Source organism: Bombus fervidus, chromosome 8 (assembly GCF_041682495.2).
Source record: "Bombus fervidus isolate BK054 chromosome 8, iyBomFerv1, whole genome shotgun sequence".
NCBI classification, from domain to species: domain Eukaryota; kingdom Metazoa; phylum Arthropoda; class Insecta; order Hymenoptera; family Apidae; genus Bombus; species Bombus fervidus.
The window spans coordinates 12,141,083-12,150,901 of NC_091524.1; positions in this window are offsets into that span (position 1 = coordinate 12,141,083).

Below are 9,819 nucleotides of genomic sequence, written 5' to 3' on the forward strand. Positions count from 1 at the left end.
CGTTATAAATTATAATTTAGTAAATGTGTTTTACGAATTTATACGGAATTCCACAAGAAAGTCTGATCTGTGTCGATATTTTTGCTCGTCTCTGTAATTATTAACAATTTGGACATACAGAGACGATCGTTCAACTGACATAGTTCACGCGTATGTCATATATCGTAAAGCGGAAGTGAATTTGAGAAAAACGTGAAATTTCTACAGGTGGTTCTAACTCGATGACCAGGAACTGTATTTCTCGTTCGCTTGACAAGTGGTGAAATTATTTATGATAACGGTACTTTTTATAATTGGATAAAAGCTGCTTTACCTAATGTCGAAGTTTTGCAGAGGGAGATTGTACGCCGTTCGTTTTACAATATTCATTTTCTGTTAAGCCTCTAGCGTTATTTTGTATCGTTAAGTCTCGAATTAGAAAATATATTGTGAAATATACGCAGGAGATAAACGAAGCTTTTACAGAACCGTATAAAAATGATAGTTCGAAAACCGACTGCAAGAACTGCTTTGTTAGCGATAAATATTCGAATTAGTTACTAATAAGACTTGAATATGTACATAAGATAATGTACTTAAACAAACGGTTTGTGTAAAGTACAGTGAATGATAGAAGGATTACAGAGGGAGCAGTGCAAATACACGGCGGTATAGATCGTTAAATATGAATCGAGCCTTACGAATTTCATGATGATTTCGAAAAAACGGAATGAAAGAGAGGGAGAGAGAGAGAGAGAAAGAAAGCGAGAGAATGGGAGCGAGTTTAATAAACGTCGGTTGTTCTAGAAGCTGTGAATTTTACTGATGTAAGTAGTGATACTGAGTGTAAATTCACGATCAATCCGAAAACCGAATTGTTTCAGTGCAATGTTCGACGACATTCATTGCTTGTACTGAATTCTTTGTTCCTTTAATTAAATCCTTTTCAGAAATCGCTCGATCGTTCTCACTATGTGGTACATACTCACACCGTTGTTTTTATCCATATCACGCTCCTCGCCATTTTCGTTTAACACACATATAGAACCCTGAAAGCTCAGAATACAGGGATCATGCGAATAAATGTGACATCGAACTCGACGAAGACCAATCTGCAACTCTGATCCTCGAGGATCCTATCGATCCTCCTTCCTGCCTTTCTTATTTTTCCTTTGCCACAAATTAGCATACTGATCGCTTTCTTACGATTGACTAAACGAATGGATGTTTCAGGAGGTCTACGATCGCAGAAACGTCCCTGGACCAGGGTAGAAATGATCGAGTGCAGTTCCAAGTTACTGTTCCAGCTTCCAGTCCCACGATACAGAATTCCGTGTCCTTGAAAGTTGAAATAGATCACGACGAGAACAGTCAGAGGACAGTCAAAGACAATGAAGACGAAGTTAACGATAGTAGTTGCACTTTAGGAAGAGAAATAGTTGATGATTCGATCGTGGACTCGGTGAAAACTGTTTTGGTACCTGTTAGAGATCCAGTAACGAAGGAAATTAAGAATATCTTGGTGCCTGTTGAAGTAAGGGACGAGTCTGGATTAAACATAATCAAAAGTGTATTAATTCCTTTTCCAGCGGAGGATGGATCGATGTCTTACGAAATTAAAAAGGTCGTTGTACCTATCAAGTCGGAATTGAGTTTATCGTCAAAAAAGAAAACAGGGAAAAGAACTTTATTAACGAATAAAGCTAGAAGTAAGCAGGTGAATTGTAAGAAAAAAGAGAAGAAAGAAAACGACGAAGAGAAACAAGAGACGTTATTGGGAAAAAGGACTGGGAGCCGAGAAAGGAAAAAGGATGAACAAAAGGAAAAGAAGGTAGAAAAGGAAACAGAGAAAGTACCAAAGTTAGAACTGGATAGTATATCGACAGATGTATCGAAGGAGGAAGTGGATCAAATATTGGACAATTTAAAGAACATTTGCCCATTCTGTCAGAAATGTTTCAGAGACGAGGACCAAATGCAAAAGCACGTCCTCAAGACACATAAGAAACCATATAGTTGCGACAAGTGTCATAAAAGCTACTTCTCCGACTTTACTCTGGAAGAACACCAGAAAACACACGATGTACTTTCGTTTTATCGGTGTTCCATCTGTCAGAAACAGTACAAAACCGCGGCAGGATTAAAGAATCATCAGACCCGTGAACACAGTGACATAGACCCCAAATTTAAGTGTTATTACTGTAAGAAGCAATTCAAATTAAAATTAGACCTAAACCTTCACATCCACAGATCGCACATGAATACAACTTACATTTGCAGATTCTGTGGCATGGCAGTGAAGAATATCGTGCATCACGAACTAAAACACGAAAAGAACAAGAAAATCAGTTCTCTGCATCATTGCAGTATCTGTTCTAGGAAATTCAAAGCGTGGAACAGCTTGGAGAATCATTTATTAATGAAGCACAAAGCTCCTAAGGAAGGATTAGACATGTTAAGGACACTGTGTGAAAAGAAATTTCAATCTAGAAGTGATTTTTATCATCATGTGCTTAGCCAATCGGAGGCCAAGCAGCACAAGTGTGTCATTTGCGACAAAACATTTGCTTCTGAGTATAATCTTCGTAACCACGTCGCTCTACACTCGCAAACTTGCCTGTGCTCCCACTGTGGCAAGACTTTTACCACGAACTATTCGTTGAAGCTGCATCTTCGAAAACACACTGGCGAACGGCCGTATCAGTGTAAAATATGTTTAAAGACATTTGCCAGGTCAAACTCGCTTAAAATACATACGTTAACTCACACTGGTGAAAGACCATATGTGTGTGATTTATGCGGTCAAAGTTTCACTCAGAGAGGAAGCATGATAACGCATCGTCGTAAGCATCCCGAAAGTCATCCGCCGCCTGCTCCTTTGAAACTAAATAAACTAGAAAATAACGAACATTAATTTTTGTTAAGGCGTTAGATAGTATACAGGTTAAAATATTGACACATACAATTGTGTACAATACTTGACTTAAAGTTGATGGTAGAATTTTGGGATACAAATACTTTTTGATAAAAGGTGGAATTATGGAAGAATAGTCAAGATTAATTTCTTTTCTTTTTTTTTTTTTTTTTCAGAATCTAGGGACGATGCTCGCTTAAATTCTGATAAATTGGACGTTTTCGTTGTAAGTCTTGGAAAATAAGCATTTTATTTTCTGTTTATTGTTCGTTGTCTGTTTATTGAAAAGTATATTCGATCGCGATCTATCTATCGATCAACTTACAAGATAAGCTATCGTCTATGTTGGCAAAGAAAAATACAGTGAACAAAAATTAATCTATTCCAATTGCCAATAACATTTTCTTAAAAATATTTTCATGAATTTTATAGTTTTCATATAATGTTTATATATTCTTTTGTTTCTTGTTAAAAAGTCTATATGAAACACGAGACGAATCTCGATATATTGACTAGTGGGGGGAAGCTATATATCTCACTTGACTTTAAGTGCAATAATTATACTAGAATTTAAGCAAGCATTATTATATTCATATTTTATTTTATCCGATTGCATTACACTTCAAAGTTTATTATTTCTTTTATCACTTAGATAATCGTGTTCGTAAAGTGTCATCCTCACTCTTCGTTCTTTAATGAATCTTGTTCTTTTAAAACTGATCGCAGTTTTACAATGAAGTAAAAAAGTTATCTCTCGGGGTGTTTTCAGTTCGATGATTTTCAGAAAAAAGTTTCTACTATTATGCGTGTTTCTCTGTTCGAAGACCTGAAATATTAATCTGCATTGTTATATCCTAACGACGTGTTGATCCTTCTGTTGTCAAAGGGTGCGTAAGACACACCTAAACGTGACTTTTTTTTATCAGACGAAATGTCAGTTTGACGATTCTCAAATCTCACGTTTCACGTAAGTCTTAATGATGTATATAGTTCATCGTACAGAGGATAAATACTGTAAAATAAAAGAGTAAATAATTCAGATCGTTAAAAAGTACAATTCTTACGAAGAAAGGACGAAGGGAGCAAATAGAAAATGACGCATTGTTAAACATTCATTTGTAAATTCTACCGTGATTGTAAGAGTGGATGAAGAATGAGCTTTACGTATCCAATTTAGATGTTTTCGAGAAATTATGAAATTTTGTTGATTTAAAATACGACGAACTACAAGTTCACATTAATTTCATTATTAACATTCGAGGCGTTTATTGTTTGTACTGGATCATTTGTTCCTTTAATTAAATTCTTTTTAATAATTGTTAAACATTCGTTATATAATTCTTATTTGTCCATTTATCTTCCCAAGCTAACATTTATAAGATCCACAGGAAAAATCCAATATAAATAAACAAGATCGTCGATTGTTACAAATTTGAAACCGTATTTTGTAACCAGATCCACCCAATTTCTAAGTGTTTTTTGTTCTCGTTGTGCACCGTTGATTATTTCCTATGACTAACTGAACGAATCGGTGTTTCAGGAATTCAAGGATGGCGGAAAAATCGAAGCCACCGAACCCGACGCAACAACTCGTTTTATTGTGTCGCAGAATCCCGGACCAAAAAGTATTAATCGAGTGCCGCTCGATCTAAAAGCTAATTCAGTTTCCGAACGAAACGCGAAGAAACGTAGAAGATTTGTAAGAAGTTCTAAGAAAGTGATTAAATCGCGAACGTTGAAGAGAAGTGAAAGCAATTTAACTGATAGTAGTACGACACAGAATGGAACGAACGTGGACTTAATTCCGAACGAGAATATTATCAGTATTAGCGATTGTTCAAATATAGTTAACAGTGATTCATCGTTGATAGAAACGAATAACGATACGGCTGGAAAAATTCCAGATGATCGGAAAATAAATACTGCGAAACGAGCGTTGATTTCGGTTAAAAATCCGGTGACTAACGAGATTAAGAAAATGTTATTGTCGATCGATAGCACAAACACTAGCAGATTAAACGTGATTAAAAATATTTTGGTACCGGTTCATGATAAAAGTGGTGTTATATCGAACATGAAAAAGGTCGTGCTACCTATCAAGCAAAAATCCAATTTATATGAAACGTCAAAGGAAGACAATAAAATGTTAATAATTGATAATATAATGCAACAGATGAGAAATGTGCAAAAAGAGGACACGTCAACGATATCGATCGAAAACGAATTGAAAGTATTAGAAAACAGAGAATATCTAGTGGCTCAAGTAGCATTAAACGAAAGTAGAGTACAATGTACCGAGTACATTAAAGATCAAAGTGGAATGGAGGAAGACAAACACGCAAAGGAGATCCTATTAGACTTTTAGGAAAGGACGAAATAGAAGAGAAAAAGGAAGGACAAAACGAGACAGAATCACAAAAGTTTCCCATCCTAGAAACCAAAGACGAGACAGAGTCACTACAATTTCCCGACCCAGAAACCGAAGACGAAGGGATGGATGAAATTCTAGAAAATCTAGAAATCATCTGCCCAGTTTGTCAAAGGGTGTTTAAGAACGTGATCTGTTTACAAAGACATATACATAGGTTTCACAAGATGATTCATTCTTGTGACAAATGTAACAAATGGTATCTATCGAATTGCAAGATAACTCACGAAGACTATCCGTATTTGCAAAGTCCTGTGTGCCATTTAAAATACAAGCGTAAAACGGGACTAAAGTATCATCATAATCGCGTGCACAGCAACGTGGAGTCGAAGTTCGTGTGCGATCACTGCGTGAAACGTTTTAAATTGAAGATCGATTTGGTTGGTCATCGCGTCTGTAAAATTTGTGGTAAGATTGTCAAGAACATCACGCAGCACGACAAGGCTGCGAAAAGAAACGCTTTCGAGTATAGCTGCGATGTTTGCCGTAAAAAATTCTCGACTCGTAACCACTTTGACAATCATCTGCTTATGCATAAGGATAATTTCAAGTGCACTTTATACGACAAAGTTTTCTCTTCGCCGTATTCTCTTTCTAGTCACAAGATCATGAGACATAGACGTAGCTCGACGTGTACCATTTGCGAGAGATCATTCCCTAGTACGACCAATTTTTATCAACACGTGCTCACTCACCAGATATCACGCCTAATAAATACGATATTTATGGGGAAGATTTCACGCAGAGATCTAGTGTCTCGAGACATCGAAAGACTCATGCTCCGTTTAGAGAAACCACGTCCATAGCAGATATTGCGGAGAATATATCGATGAGACTTTCTGACGCTTGAAACGTGAAATATCGTAACGTGATTACATTGTGGGTTTTGTCGTAGAGAAATAACTTAAGAAAAATTCGACTAAAAGAAGACTTCTGAGAGTATCGAAATACTTGTGAAGAAATATACGCGAGAGACACTGTATAGAATCTTGTTCTATGTGGTAATTAACGATAAATACGAACCATAAAAATTATTACATTTACGAATTGATTTTATCGCTTCATTATATCGATGTTTATAGTAAGTCTATAATAAGTGTTATTGAGACTGATTGTAATCGAAACGAATATTTTAACATTGTACAGAGAACACGACAGAAAGATTTGTTGACAAGTATGAATTTTAGAAAAAATTATGATAGATGCGTGTATTTAAAGCATGCTATGTTTCAATGCCCTTTATTGTTAATTGCTGTGAGATGTCACTTTATCTAAATAAAGTTAAGCTACCTAAAGTATTCATAGAAAACTTATTGTTTTTATAATAAAATCTACAGAAAATAATCTGTTCTAAATGATTTAAACACATTTATAAAAAAAATATAATTTTTAGTTAATATTTTTAATTACAAACAATCAGTATATAAAAACGACTTGTTGAACTTAATAAATAGAAAAATTTATTTATTATGTGTAGAAATTTAAAAGTGTTTGGAAAACTGATGGTTTCATGTATTTTATGTGAAAATACTGACATTTAAATATCACAGTTTATACAATAAAGTGTGTATTAAACGACGCAAAAGTAAGTTACATTTTTAATATATTTCAGATGTTAATCATGAATATATATTATACTCTATATTATTATTTATATCATAAATCGTTCCTGTCGAAGAAAGCATCTCATCCAGTAGTATTCGTATATGAAATAATTTTTTTACGAATATTCAAAACTCTGCTTTGTAGATTGAAATATTTTCACTTATTACATATACATATACAATTATTTTAATATAAATTATATAAATAAACAACATATAATTCTCACACACTGACACACAGACTATCCTTGTTTCAGAGAAGAACCTGTCCCACGACAGCAAAGAAACCCAGAAAGAAATTCGTCTTACTGTTTAATAGCGGCCGATAAGCCCCCGGGAAAAGGATCGACACAAAGCGCAACATCAAATCTCAAGCACACGGAATCAGAAAATCTAAAAGAATCGCAGCAACGCAATTCACCTACCGATTCGGAATACGACTCTGAAAATTCACGAAATGCCAGAAGAAATTCAAGAAAATCCAAAATAGATGTGCAAACATCCTCGCGGAAGAGAGAAGCCGAATGCATCGCTTCAAAGAAAGACGAAGTCGAGGTGGATCAAGTTTTGGATAAAATCAAAAACACTTGCCCCTTCTGTGAAAAGCATTTCGATAACGCGAAGAAAGTGGAGAACCACGTAACGTATGTACACAGGAAACCGTATAAATGCGATATGTGCAAAAGGGCGTGTCACACAGCTCGAGCCTTAGAAGAACACAAGATGATCCATCGACCGGATTACTTCTTCGAATGTAAGATTTGCCACGTGAAATATAAAAGCGAAGACAGCTTAAAGAGGCATAATATGCGTACGCACAGCGATTACGAGTCGAAATACGTGTGTGAACATTGTGGTCGCAGCTACAAGCTGAAGATAGATCTGACGCATCACATGAAGAGATCACACGCTTCGGAATTGCAGATTTGTCGATTCTGCGGCAAGGAAGTGAAAAACGTGAAAGGCCACGAATGGAGGCATCAGAAACGTACGAAGGAAGTGAAATACGAGCATACTTGCCACTTGTGTCGCAAGAAGTTTCTTCACAGGAGTAGATTGGATAATCATTTGAGGCTCCACGAGAAAGGCTTCAAATGCGAAGAGTGTGGGAAAGAGTATCGTGGAACTCGTGAATTAATGAGTCACAGAAGATTCAAACATGGCCAGGCGAAGATTTTGACCTGTATCTTGTGTCAGAAAGAGTTTCCTTCGAGCAGCAATTTTTATCAACACGTTTTGACGCATGCTGGAATTAGGCCTTATAAATGTGACGTTTGTGAAGAGGATTTCACGCAACGTTCTAGCCTATTGAGACACAGGAGGCATCATCCTGGACCGCTTCCGCCATTACATTCGACTCATCCGCAGATTGCTGAATTGGCTAGGAGTTATCTGCAGAAACTGCAGAATAATCAGATCGATAAAAGTTGCGTTTTGGACGCGAGATTATGATCGATTTGAAATCACGTTCTTCGTGAGTGGAGAATTGTGATTTTCTATGTTTGATGTACTACTACAGAGGAGCAGTTTCTATATTTTGTGCATTAATTAAAATTTTTAATATTGGTGACAGAGTTTATGCCAAGCGGTTGAGATGGCATGGTTAAGTGGCAACTGTGAGAATGAAAATTTTATCTTTTGTAATTTTATGGAGATCCTGTGGCATCTAGTAGGTAATTTCCGAAGAGGAAAATTGTTCAGTTATCTGATACCATGATATATTAGGTATCTTAATCTATATGTGATATTCTATAGACTAATATATGTGATGATATTCTCTTTTGTAAAACTATTACAGTCAATTTTATTAGACGTATCTTTTCTTTGAAGAAAAGCTACAAATTACAAGCTATACTTCTTTTTTACAACAGGTTTTTACAACAAACTACAACTATCATATATATATATATAAGGCAAATAATATTTTTTGAAACGACAGTTTATCTTAAGATGTTATTTTTATAAAAACGATGAATTCCATTGTCAACAGCAATATATGTACATATGTACATATGCATAACTGTAATAAGTAGTCACATTTATCATTTCTACTGATTACTAAGATCTGAAGATAGATAGATCATTTTTGTATATTTGTATATATTTAGATTACTATCTTTGAAAACAAAATCATAACTATTGTAAATTTTATAATGTCTGAAATATAACAATAACTTATCCTAAATAAGCTCCAATTTTTTTTATATTTTTGTATTACTGAATAGAAAATAAGAAATTATTCATAGCACCAGACATTAAACGAGGTAGCAAAATTAAAATTGCTTGTGACTTGACGCATTAAACAATTTTTATACTTACGTTTGACATTTTATCTTATTTTTAATATTCTACATTTGTAATAAAAGAATTTTAATCGTTTTCTACATAGTATCGTTGGAAGAGGAAGATCTGTTAAATTTGTCAAGATCAAGTTATATTGTCGTACTTATAAAATTAAATATTAAACCAATATATATATATAGAAAACAACTGTTGCATATTTCCTAAAAATACCCCAATTTTATAATATAATTGTACCATATGTAATGTACATGATTATTTTCTATCGATTATTATACTAAAATAACTTTATACTCTTTCTTCTACAGAATAACTATACGTAAGTTGCGTAAAACACACAGTGACTATAACCGAAACACATACCAAAAAATGTTATAGGCATTCGAGGCTTCTAGAGGAAGAGCGTAACAAATTTTACTGAAATCATTGAAGTGACAAGTTTCTTAAAACGACTACTGATCTTAGATACATACCAGGTGCATGCTCTCGTGCGCGGTTTAGCAAAACTGAAAGAAACAGAACAAAACAAAAAATTATACGATCCTCTCACTCATCCAATCACAAGAGTGACTATCTTTATCGCAATCGACTGA